Source organism: Pipistrellus kuhlii, unplaced genomic scaffold, assembly GCF_014108245.1.
Source record: "Pipistrellus kuhlii isolate mPipKuh1 unplaced genomic scaffold, mPipKuh1.p scaffold_m20_p_13, whole genome shotgun sequence".
Taxonomy (NCBI): domain Eukaryota; kingdom Metazoa; phylum Chordata; class Mammalia; order Chiroptera; family Vespertilionidae; genus Pipistrellus; species Pipistrellus kuhlii.
Genome location: NW_023425438.1, coordinates 3,704,672 through 3,717,813, shown reverse-complemented (window position 1 = coordinate 3,717,813; position 13,142 = coordinate 3,704,672). Strand labels below are relative to the sequence as shown.

The 13,142-nt window shown below is 48.5% G+C and overlaps 1 long non-coding RNA gene across 1 annotated transcript in view; it reads left to right on the top strand.

The window, feature by feature from the left end:
* The first annotated feature begins 2,518 nt into the window (after positions 1 to 2,518).
* The window catches only part of LOC118717068, a 203,605-nt gene continuing 192,981 nt past the window's right edge, over positions 2,519 to 13,142 (top strand). Inside the window, exons 1-2 of the long non-coding RNA XR_006741372.1 lie at positions 2,519 to 2,576; positions 10,979 to 11,141. This is a non-coding gene — a long non-coding RNA (uncharacterized LOC118717068). The remainder of the gene's footprint in view (positions 2,577 to 10,978; positions 11,142 to 13,142) is intronic.

The window sequence follows — 13,142 nt, the reverse complement described above, 5'->3', positions numbered from 1 at the left end:
GGGGCTCCCCGGCTCCAGCGCCCGCAGCGCGGGCGGCGCAGGCGGGGGGCGCCCGCGGCTTTCCCAGGCCGAGCGCAGCCTCCCCGGCTACCGGGATCCGCGCTCAGCGCCCAAGATGCTGCGGCGGGGGGTCCACCTTCCTAATAAGAACCCCGAATCCCAGCCTTGGGCAGGGCCCCGCGGCCTAAGGAAACGGGGGAGGGGGTCTGTCGGAGTTAAACCGCTCTAGGCGCCCCCTCCCCGCCTCTGGGATGGCCTCGGGGCCCAGGGTCGGAACACACTCTGTGGTTCGGGAACCTGCTGTCCCTGTGGCCTCAGCCCCCGGCAGCTCGGAGGAGCCCTGCCCTCCGCGTTTGGAGCCGCACTGCCCCCTGCCGGACAAGCCCGGCGGAGCGGCCCGGACTCCGGGCACCTCCTTGTGTCCAGCACACAACCCAGGGGGACTCGCCGCCCTCAGCCTCCTATGGCTACTCACACAGATCAAAACCCTATGGACTGGTCCCCGGGCCCCTGCGCAGGAGGACCAGCCTGTTGGAGCTTGGCTATTCGGACAAGATCCCAATCCTTCCCAGGCGAGAAGGGACACCAGGTCCCAGAGAACTGAGTCCTCTGGGTGCATGCAGGGGTTCAGTCAGTGGGTTTGGGTTTCGCGCAGGCAGTGGGTGGGCTGCCCTTGGCCACGGCTTGTGATAAAGCTGATGGCAGGAGTGGCCACCTCAGGTCCCCAAGTAATCCTGTGAGACTGGCGGAGGGACTTGGTTGTTCCAAGACTTCATGAGTGGGAGGGCGCGCACACACGTGTGCACACACATTTTCTCTCTCTCTCTCTCTCTCTCTCTCTCTCTCTCTCTCTCTCTCTCTCTCTCTCTCGCACACGCACAGCTGCGATGCAGAGCCTTGGGAACATCTGAGGATCTGAGCGAGAGCCGCACCCATCCCTTTGCTCTTCCTGGAGTCCCATCTTTCCCAGGATTGACCACCGCTGCTGCCCACTCCTCCCTCACATCCTCCACTCCTCTTCCCTGGGGCACAGAGCCACTGCCTGCGGTTAGTCCGGTCTCAGAGACTTCCTAAAGGCTGTGAAATGGAGATGTACCAGAAACCTCCACCCTTTCAACCCCAGGCCCTGCAAGTGTGCATCCTGGGACGAATGGGTTCCCAGCGCAGAGTTTTCAGGGGGCGATGGGGAGGGGGACAGGGTGCTGCCCAGAGATCTCCAGCCACTCCCATCACCTCTGCCTGGCCTTGCTCTACCCAGGATTGCTATCATGCTGGTGGACCCAGAAGCCACTTCCCAGTCTAGTTCTCCGTGGTCTACACTCCTGACAGCGATTGCATAGATTGTGCAGAAATGGCAACTGCAAGTGCAAGGGGCTGCAATTCCCGTGACCAGGTTGGGGCATTTTGTCGCTTGTATTCCTTGTGTGTCGCACGGAAAAAGCAATGCGAGGATCAAAAATGTTGGGTGGGTTTTCTTGCCTGTCCGCTCTATAGGAGCTAACTCCCCCTCCTCCCCGTACCCCGCTCCGAAAGTCCCATCCACCACCTCCCTCCCCTGCCTCCTGCCTCCTGGCTCCAGGCGGGTTTTCAGGATGGAAGGAGGTCACTGGCTCTGGGCCGCTGGAGTTCAGCTGGGGACCTACCCCCAATGCTAGGCCTGCGGTTCGGGGGAGCTACCAGCTGGACTCCTCTGCTGCCGGGTGGAAGGCGAGAGGCCACCGGTGCAGCCTGGTTTCCGGGGGCTCGCTCTGGGACGGGATAGGGAGCGTCCCGGGGAGAACAACAGCCCGCAGGGGCTTCACCATAGTTGGAAGACGTTCAGATTCCACCTCTTCTTTCTGGAATGTAGCTGGGGAGCGCGCGGGTGGTGGGGGGATGGGAGGCACCAAGGGACGTTTTCCTGAGGACTTCCTTGCAGGGGACTCACTAGGGCCCTGGGGAAAAGGAGGGAGAAACGCATGGGGTGCTTAGGGCGCCTTCAGTTCCCAGAACGTGGAACCTGAGAGAGCATAACCCTTTCTCCCGCCCTCCTTCCCCCGTCCCCGCCTCCCCCAGCGGAATCCTGGTGTCTCTAGTCAGCTCCTAGGTCCCATCCCAGAGTTCTAGGGTGCTGTGACGTCACGGCACCCTCCCGCGGACACAGTGACGTTTCACAAGCCTCCAGCCAGGGCCAGGCATTCGCTTCGCGATGTCTCTCATTTACGCATTCCATGACGTCACCGGAGGGCCCCCACCGGAGAGGTGACACCCACATTTCCCGGCCCCTCCCCGAGAATCCCACCCGTAGAGGCGCCAAGACTCTGTCCCGTCCCCACCCATGGGATCCGCAGTCCCCAAGCGTTGGCGGTGGCCCGCGGGGAGGGAGGGAGGGTGTCTGGCTGCAGCATCGCCCTGGGAGGCAGGCGTTGGGATGCAGCGGCCCGGGGATGGCTCGCCCCGCCCCATTCCCCGCCCCTAACCACGCCCCGACAAGCAGGCCACGCCTCCGGCCACGCCCCCGCCCGCCTCCCGGCCCACTGCGCAGGCTCCGCGCGCCGGCGCAGGAAGAACTCGCCGCCTAGAGCAGCGGCGCCGAGGTGAGCTGTCTCTCCGCGGCGTCCGGGAGCCGCGGCCGGTTCGTGTGTCCCGCCCTCGGGGCTCACTGACGCCTCCAGCCGTCGGCGCCCGGAGCGGACCAGGGAGAGGCCACGCCGGGCTCCGGAGGGCTGGGACGCTGTGGGCTCCCGTCCCGCACCGCCCGTCCGCCGCCCAGGACCCTGCGCGGGAGCCTGCGGGACGCGCTGCCCAGCCCTGCCTCCCTCGGACAGCCCGGGCCGCCCACCCTTTGCGGGCAGGGTCTCCGCGGCTGGGGTCTCCCCCGCAGCCGCGCGGGGCTCCTGACACAGACTTGGCCACTTAGGCTACCTGTTCAGCCCGGTCTTCTGGGCCGCTGCTGAGCCAAAATGTTTCATTCTTTACCTTTTTAAAAAATTTTTATTTTATTGTTTAAAGTATTACAAATAGTAGTACATATGTCTCCTTTCCCCCCCCTCCCTCCCCCCATTGACCAGTTTGCATGTTTCCATGGAAAAGTTCGCTAGGGATGGACAGGAGATAATTAGCGGTCAAAGCTCCTGTCTCCCGCAGAGGAAGAATCAGAAGCTGTGTGTTCCTTACTGCGAGTGCGAGGGGCCAGAACACCCAGTTTTAGCTTTTCCTGCCACTTCACAAGCTTTGGGCAAATCCCTGCATTTCTCTGGGCCTCAGTGTTCCCCCTGTAATGGGGATAAGACTCTTCCCATCCACCTCAATTCAGTTGATGGAGAGGTCAAAGTCATGTTTTCTCCGTCACATTCAGACCTTGAACCCAAAACGGGCCCCTGATGTATCGCAGAACCACTTTGTCATGTATGAGGTGGCATGTATGAGGTGCCATGTACAGCTGTGATAAGGAATGCCGCTCAGTACCCTGATGTTGCCTGCCTCCCAAGCTGTCCCTCATCTTCAGGGTAACATGTATTGCCCGGGATCCCCAGATGGGATGGGAGAAGGATATCTTCCCGAAACCTCCAGGAAAACGTGAGAGAAGCCTTTTAACTCCATTTGGACCGCGGATGAATCAGTTCACAGATTTTTGTTACATTTGGTTGAGAGAGAAAGGTGACAAAATGTAAGTGCCCTACTCACCACTCCTTTGGGAGAAACACATACCCACTTGGTGCAAATGTGGGGTAGGGCAAGGCCTATGTATGTGGCACGTATGACTGCATAAGCAGTAGAGGCACTTTCACTCTGCAAACACCAGCCTGTAGAGTGAAAGACCACAGTATAATCTCCTTTTTGTTGTTGCTTTGACTTTTGCTAGGCTGCCCTTGGCTGAAGAAAAGCTGGTCACAACATGCTGTCACATGGATGCATCCTCAGGCATGTTCCTCTCGCACTCAGCTACCCAGGCCTTGGCTCTCTGCTGACATTCTTGGCCATTTTTTTTTTTTTCCCTGGCCAATGCTAGTTTCAGTTCCAGCAATGAGAATATAGGACTAACCCAGAAAATTGGGATGGATGGATGGATGGATGGATGGATGGGTTGAGAGTTTTTTCTTTTCCAAACACTGAGCTGGCTCTGAGTAGCTTAGCCATCTCTGGGGAGGTATAAAGCATAATTAATTCATTTTCAATGTTTGGTTAGATTGAACTCTTTTGCTAGTGAGATAAGATAAAGAGTTTTGTCATGACAGGGGCAAGAATGGATTGGTTTTTGTCACTGGCAGGAACGGGTACCACGTGGAGTCTGTAGGTAGATGGTGGCATGGGATGTGAAACTTTACAAGGAACATGGAAGAAAGCTAGAGGACATGGGGCAGCAGTGACTAGATGACTTATCTCTCAAAGGGCCAGAGAGGCAATATGAGCTTTCAGAGATTCCGGACCTTAACTTCAATAATGAGAGTTTCTTTTGAGAATGATTTACTTCTTATTAAAACCTGGTCAAGAGCATCTAGAGTTCAGAATATCTTTAGCATCTCACAGCAGGCATAGGTCTGCAGTAGGTTAAGAACCAGAGCAGATATGGTGCTGTAGCTATCAGGAATTGTCTGTCTGGCCTTGCCATTGGAGAGATCAGCGAATAATGAACACACACTCTAAGGGGGGTGGGGCACTGGAAGAATAGTTAAATGATACAGGCATCTATGTATCATCAGATTCACCTTTTTAATTGTGAGGTTTATATCTTCTGTATTCTTTTTAACTTTTAAAATTCTTTGTCTATTCCTAACTTTGATGCTTTAGTGTGTTAAAAACTCCTACCATGATGGTAGAATTACCCTTTTCTTGTACTTCATATATTTATAGATATATAGATTCCTATAATTACCACCACAATCAAGATACAGAACTATATTATCACTACAAAGATCCTCTGTTGTCAGCATTTTACCAGTTTGAGTGAAGTGTAGAAACTTTACCTCCCATTAGGGACTAAATTTTTTACTCCTTCCTTCTCAGGCATACCCGCCTCCCTTGAAATCCCTATATTGAAATCCTAATCGCTCAGGTATTAGAAGGTGGGGTCTTTGGGAAGTAATTAGGTCATGAGGGTGGAACTCTTTTGATTGGTATTGGTGCCTTATTAGAAGAGTCACTAGAGAGCTTGCTTCCTCTCCACTCTACCATGTAGGGAAATAACAAGAAGATAGTCATCTACAAACCAGGAAGACAACTCTCACCAGACATTTGGATCTACTGGTACCTTCACCTTGAACTTCCAGCCTCCAGGAATGTGAGAGATAAATGTCTGTTGTTTATGCCAATGAGTCTATGGTATTCTGTTACAGCAGCATGAACAGACCAAGACAGTTTTTTAAATCCCTTTTATCTTGTCTATGACACAATAATCTTAAATATTTCCTTTACATATATTGAATACCCAAGTCAGACAACTCTATGCTTTTTGCTTTGACTATCAAACATAAATTAGACAACTCAAGAGGGGAGGAAAAGTTTATTGTATTAGCCACATGTTTGCTTTTTCTAATATTCTTTCCTTCCTCATGTTCCAGGTTTCCTTCTTTTATTATTTTCTTTCTATTTTGAGAACTTTTTTTTTTTTTAACCATTATTTTAGGGCAGGTCTGGTAGTGGAAAGTTCTCTTAATTTTTCTTCACCTAAGAATGTTTTTTATTTCTCCTTCATTTCTGAAGGATAATTTCACCAGTTACAGAATTCTGAGTTGACATTTCTTTCTTTTCAGCACTTGAACAATATTCAGTTACTTCTGCTGACTTCCATGTTTTCTCATGAGAAGTTTGCTGTCATTTGAAATGTTTTTTCTTATGTGTAAGATGTCATTTTTCTTGCTGCTTTCAATATATTTTCTTTGCTTTTAATTTTCAGAAGTTTGATTATGATGATTCTCAGTATGGATTGCCTTGGTTTTATCCTCCTGGGGATTTGCTCATATTTTTAAACCTATAGGTTTACATCTTTTTCTATAGTTGAAAGTGTTTCAGACACTTGTTTCTTTTCCATATTTGGAAAAAGTTTACACATAATTTCTCCTAAAATGTTTTTTATCTTCACTCCCTTTCTTCTCTATTTCTTCAACTCCAGAGACATTAGTATTTCAGCTGTTGTTATAGTCTCATAGTTAATTTTCTCTCTGTTTAATTTGGGTAATTTCTATTGTTCTTCTTCCAGTTTATGGGTTCTTTCCATATCCCCTCCATTCTGCTTTTGAGGTTTTTATAAAGTTCAATGATAGTATTTTTTCAATTCTAAAATTTCCATATGGCTTTTCTTCCTGTATTCGATTTCTTTGCTGGGATTTTCTACTTTCTGCTGTTTCAAGGGCTCCTAATTGCTCACTGAAGTATTTTTATGATGGTTGCTTAAAAATTCTTGTAGATAATTCCAACATCTGTGTCATCTTGATGTTGATGTCTGTTGATTATCTTATCCTTTTCAAGTTGAGATTTTCCCAGTTCTTGGTCTGACATATGATTTCCGGTTGTATCCTTGACATTTTTGGCATTATGTTATGGGACTCTGGATCTTATTTAAATCTGTTTGAACAAGTCTTCTCTGACTTGCTGTGCTGGTTAGGGAAAAAAGAGGTGCTTCTTTGCTATTACCATGTTGGGGTGAATGTCCAAGCTCCAAACTTGGCTTCCCACGACATCCTTGGAGGAAAGGGGTACTGCAGTGTTACTCAATGGAGGTGAGACTTTAGACTTCTTTTATTCCCGGTCTCCACGGCCATCTCCCAGGTTGTGAAGGGGAGAGTTTTGTTGTTGCTTCACATGGCTTCTAGTGGTGGGGTGGTGAAAGGCCTTGTTACCCCATGGGTTCACCACTGAGTCCTCTCAGAAGAGCACGGAGGAGCATCTTTTTCAAAGCCAGACAAAGACAAGACCATGCTTGTTATGTAGTCTTTGCTGACTGGTAATCCTTGGCTTTTTGAATCTCCATTTTGTTGTGTAAGTGAATCGGTATTGGTCTTACAGAAGCATACACTAAGTGACACATTTCTCCACAAATTCCTGCTTCCTGGGTTCACTTCTTATTTTGTTGTTCCAAGGTAGTCCTGGGTTTCAACTCTAATGCATTGTGGTATCTTCAGTTTCATAGGGCAAAATTATCACTTTGTGTTTTGACACAAAATGCATTGGAGTGTTTCTTTATTATAAAGTTATAAAAGTATTATCTGTTCTCAAAAGTTGGCATGTAGTGTCCCCTGTAGACAAAAAGGTACCATTGCTAGTTTTAGATTAGCTGGAACCTCTTGAGTTTTGACCACGTAACATTGAGTATTTTTTTTATTTTGTTTATGAAAAGAGGAAATCTAATGTATCTGGTGGTTGGGAGCATGGTTTTCTTTTTCACTCTACTCCCTTGTCTGGTTTTTAGATCATAATTTTAATTTAAATTTGTCCATAGAATTTTAAGCCTCATTAAATTTTTGGCAATGGAATATCCAAAATTTCCTAAAGTATTAGTTAGTTTCCTTCACTGTCAAAATATTTCCTAAATGGATAGAATTTTTTTTTTTCTCTTCTAAAATCATGCCTTATAGATGTCTTAGCATTATCTTAGTCAGGAAGAGATATAATTATTAAAACAAAAATGTCCCTTCAGTTAATGTTACTTATTATGATCTGACTTTGCCAGACTATAGACTAAGTTGAAACATCATACAAATTGAGAAAAACAGTTCTTTTTTCTCCCAGTTATATTCCGTTACAACACAGTATTTACTCCAGTAAGTCTGGGCACACTTAGGTGGATCACCCAGATAAATGGAACTAGGAAGTAGGAACCTTTTGTCTCAGCACAAGTTTTTTTTGTTGTTGTTGTTGCTGTTGTTTTTTTTAAAATATATTTTATTGATGTTTTTATAGGAGGAAGGGAGAAAGATAGAGAGTTAGAAACATTGATGAGAGAGAAACATCCATCAGCTGCCTCCTGCATACTCCCTACTGGGGATGTGCCTGCAACCAAGGTACATGCCCTTGACCTGAATTGAACCTGGGACCCTTCAGTCCACAGACCTACTGAGCCAAAAACGGTTAGGGCATCAGTACAAGTTTTATTGCTGCACTTAGTCAAATCTCACAGCTATAGCATGTCAAACTCGTGGCCACCGGGCGCATGCCTTGGTAATTTGGCCCGTGCTAGCTTTTGAGTTTGACATGCTTTCCATAACATGTCAGGCCCTCAATTTCCTTACTTGCCAATTAGACTAAAATAACCTATCTCCGTGGTCAGCAAACCGCAGCTCGGGAGCCACATGTGGCTCTTTGGCCCCTTGAGTGTGGCTCTTCCACAAAATACCACGGCCTGGAAGAGTCTATTTTGAAGAAGTGGCGTTAGAAGAGTTTAAGTTTTAAAAATTTGGCTCTCCAAAGAAATTTCAATCGTCATACTGTTGATATTTGGCTCTGTTGACTAATGAGTTTGCCCATCACTGACCTATCTCTTCTAACTCCCACAGTTTTTTTAAATTAAAAATTAAACTTGTGGCATAAATATAGATAATATTGCTAAAGCCAGCCACCTCTTTTTATTTAGTCTTTTAAAAGTATCTGCAGAGGCTCCCAGCTTTTTAGCTTCCTTTGGTCTCAGACATGGCTCACTGGTTGAGCATCCACCTATGAACCAGGAGGTCACAGTTCCATTCTTGGTCAGGGCACGTGCCCAGGTTGCAGGCTCTGTCTCCAGTGTGGGGTGTGCAGTAGGCAGCCAATCAATGATTCTCTTTCATCACTGATGTTTCTATCTCTCTCTTCCTTGTTCTCTAAAATCAATTAAAAAAAAAGTCTTAGAATAAAGAGAATTAAAGACTGCTCGGGATAGCTGTAAAACAATTTCAGACGTCACTGACAGGGTTGGATATCTTCATTTTTGCTATGAGTAAGAACCGCATTAATGTTTCTCTCTGGGATGCTTCCATTCTGTAGCAGCCGGGCGACTGGTGGTGTCACCACAGGATTCAGGCAGAAGCCTCGCGTGTGGTTTACAGATTGTGTAGCAGACATGCAGGGATGGAAGTGGCTGTAATTAGAAAATCAATCTCACATTTAGGAAGTATGCTGAAGCATGGGGATATTCTGACTTGTCCCAGAAGTACAATGAAAGTAAACCAACGGCTGTCAAAGTGAGAACCATTACAAAACACAAAACATGAGATAATGAACACAAAGGTTTGAGTCGTAAATATTTGTTTCTAGAGAAGCAAGGCAAACTCATTTCAAATTTCTGAGAAAGAGGGCTTGGTAGTAGATGGACCACACCAACCACACTTAGCGGTGCTAACATGGAATGTCTGCATGAGACCATCTGTAGGAGACAAGAAACCGTGGGGCCACCGCCCTAGTGGGCAGGATCCCTCTGCTCCTTGGAGTGGTCCTTAGATGTGGCAAGGAGCTGACAAAGATGTGCTACTGATTTATTTTCTATTCATCATCCTCAGGATCTGAAATTAGGGAGTGAGCCAACGCTAGGTATTTCATGGACTTCAGCCGTGGATGGGGCGGTAAGACCATGTCACATTGGCCTCGGAGCACGGTTTTGACTGCAGAAAAGTGTAAAGCAGTGTTCAGAATTTTCTTTGCGTCTACTATCAGTTTGCTTCCCTCCCACATAAATCACTCTGAGCTGCACAACAGGTCTGAGACAGGAGGGCATGGGCTGTCTCGGTGAGGATCTGTTAGTGTGGTATCTGAGGAAGCCAGCTGAATGCTTTCTTTCTGCTCTTTCCAGCTCCTCTGTGCCATTGTTTTGCACAACGGGGCAATTGTCCTTGGCAGGTGGTTGGCTCTGGGTCCAGGGTGCCCAGGCAACCCCTGTATAAAGTGCAGTGAGAACACTGGGTGCAAAGCTGGCTGGTGACTTATATGGCTCTTGGGCATGCTTCCCTCTGGCCTGGGAGGCATGTCTGTAGGTCCTGAACAGAAATTGCCCTACTGAGAGCACTGCAGGGGATTCCAGAGACACCTAGGGGAGTCCCCTGTCCTGTGGAAGAAAACAAATCCCTACCTCCCAGCGCGGGAGGAGGGATGGGAGGGGGGGATCTTTCAGTTTCTCGTGAGAACCCTTCATTCCTCCGTGAGAGCTGGGGTTTAGAATGCAGAGAGGAGATCTTCTATAGCCACCATATATAGGAGTTCTTAACCATATGCTGAGAGATTGGCACCAGAGTTGTTAACCTTATTTCTTTAGTTGAGGAAGTGGAAGCTCAGAAGTATACTTTTGTGCAAAGTGACAAAAATATGTTGTAGAACTAGGCTTCAAATCCAGATTCCTCAGACTCCAAAGTCTCTGACTCACAAGGCCCTGGACTGCCTCCCGCCGCTGCAGCCTCTAAAGGGGAGTCTCTGAGGGGAGGCCCTGCCCCGAAGGACCAGATGCTGGGCTTTACCCATTCCTGGGGCGGGAGGGAGGGAGCAGCTAAGTCAGGTGTGCTGAGTGCAGACCCCCTCCAAGCACCAGGCAGAAGCCTCCTCTTGCTCATGGGCGACCTTTCAAGGGGCATCATTGAGGATGGAGCCCCCCGGGGCAGGGGATGGGGTGTGTGGCTGACCCCTGCCTGCTCCAGGGCTCCTCTCTCCATCAGGAGAGAGGGCAGCCCCTTTGAGAGGGCAGTGTGGTCTGGAAGCAGGCCCTCTGCATTTCTGTTCATGTCACTGGCTGGAGTGTAAGCTGATGAGCCTGAATTATGGCGGAGCACCTAACTGGGCAGGCCAGGGCTGATGGTAGTGTGACGAGGGAGGCCTCCGATGGGTCTGTGGGTGCTGTCATGATGTGACCCGCCTGAGACTTTCCGCTGACCTTCAGAGGTTCATCTTGCAGTCCAGGAGCCTGGAAACCCAGCGTGAGGAGGCAGAGCAAGGTCACCCTGACCAGACTCGGGACATGGCCCCAGACTCTCCCACTTCCCATGTGTTCTACAGAAACCTCAATCATCGCACTGCTAACTCTGCATTACACATCTGTTCGCAGGCTCCTCGAGGAGGACGTGGGCCAGACCTGCATGTCTCAGCATTCCCAGCATCCTTTGGGGCACCTGAGCCTGAGGAGACTTCCTAGCTACGCTGGAACCCAGAGAACAGCCGTGGCCCAGATACAGGAAGGAGGAAAACCTCCCAGGAAATGGGAAAAGAAGGTAACGGGGCGACTGTCTTTCTGGGATAAGCCTCCCGGTCATTTGGGCTGCAAATGAGAAATGCCTGTGAGCTGGAGAAGGATCATCTACTGCCTGAGTCAGTGGGGCCGCTGGAGAGGATATTTCAGAAAAGGGAACAGCAGCCTTGCTCAAGGGCAAATCCTATAGAGCTTTTCCCAAATACTTACAATCTGCTAGCATGAAGGCTGCACCTTTTATTTTCACCTCACCTTGTATATAAAATGAAACACTTAAAATGCAACCCCTGAAAACGTAGAAGGCAAATAAAGAAATCCTGCTAATTTAATGAAGACGAAGCTGTAAATGAGGCTTTTATGGAGTGTCAACCATTCACAGAGGAACCTGGAGGGGAGTGAGGAGGCGGTGGAGGACCAGGCTATGACGCAACCTGGAGGCCAGAACTGTTACTTGTTCTCTGTGGCCTGTGGGGTCTCTGCAGGGGCGGGGAGCTCTGCTCTTACGGAATGATCCAGAAACCTCAGCCCTGTGAACTCTCCCTCGGCCTCAACCTCGATCTCTCCCTTCCCAATGAGACCGAGGAGTGACAGGGCTGTCAGAAACACCCTTCCCTCCGGGTTGGTGAACGGCTCCCTCTGGTACCTCTGTGCCAAGGGGTCCCCAGGGAAGACAAGCTTTGTTCCGTGCCCTCTGTGGTATGCAGCCTATCTACAAAGCAGCGAGAATGCAGCGGAGGGAGGGCCCGGCTGTCCTCCCCGGTCCTTTCTGTAATCCCCTTGTCACAGCCACCTCGCAGGCTGCTCGCCCTGACAGAGGGGATGTGATGGGCAGCCTGTCAAATAGATTGTGAGTGCATTAGCAGGATTAGCCACGAAGGCTAATATTGCAGCCTTTCCAGAGTTCATTCGCAGCAGCTGAGGCTGGGCTGCTCGGCTGCCAAAGGGGGCAGGCGCACGCAGGCTCCGGAATTAATGTCACCTCTGGGACCAGCCCCGAAGTGGTCCGAGGCACAACAGTCCCATTGTGCTGCGCTGGTGTGTATGTGTTTTCATTCCACAACAGAGCTTAATTTATAATATTACCATAAAGATGCCGCCTAAGGGTTCTTTCCCATCTTCCTGATAAACTGGCTGAAAAACTTCTGCAGCCCCTCAAAACCAGATGCTCTGCTCTTGGCATTGGTTGAAGTATTGCTGACTTTATTTCGTCTTGTTAAAGTAATATACCCTCATTTTGGAAATATTGGATCAGAAAAGTATAAGGGAGAAATTTAAAATGATCCTTTTACCAGATAGTACCTGGATGGCATGTTGATGCATTTTCATGCAGTTTTTCTTTTATGCATACAGAACAAAAGTGTGATTATAGCGTGGATTCAGTTTTGTTTTCTTTTTAAATAAACGTGAACACCTTCTGCTTCTTTGTTTTTTAATTTCCCAAATTTCTTGTACTTTTAATGAAAACATCTATGAAATGTTTTAGGTGACTATATATGCATTAATTTTATTTGTTTATTATACATTTAATTTTTTTTTATTGCTTTAAGTATTACATAAGTCTCCTTCCCTGGCCTGACCTCTCCCCGACCGTCCCCACCCCTGCATTGATTTTTTTATTGATGTTTAACATATCACTACAAACTCAGCAGCTTAAAACATACTGGTTCATTAGCTCCCGGTATCGTGGGTCGGAAGTCTTGCATGGCGTGTTGTGCATCTCTGCTGAGGACTCACAGGCCAAAACCAGTGTCAGCTGGTCTGGGAAGTTTTCTTCCGGGGGTTCTGGGAAGAATCATGTCCAAGCTCATTCTTGTTGGCAGAATTCACTTTTCCAAGGCTGTAAGGCTGAGGGCCTCATGTCCTTGTTGGTTATTAGCTAGGGATGTTCTTAGCAGCTGGAGGCTGCCTGTCCTTCTCGACACATGACCCCCCCTCAACTGCAAGCCACCATTGATGCACTGAACCCTTACTGTGTTTTAAAAATATTTTTATTGATTTCAGAGAGGAAGGGAGAGAGAGAGAG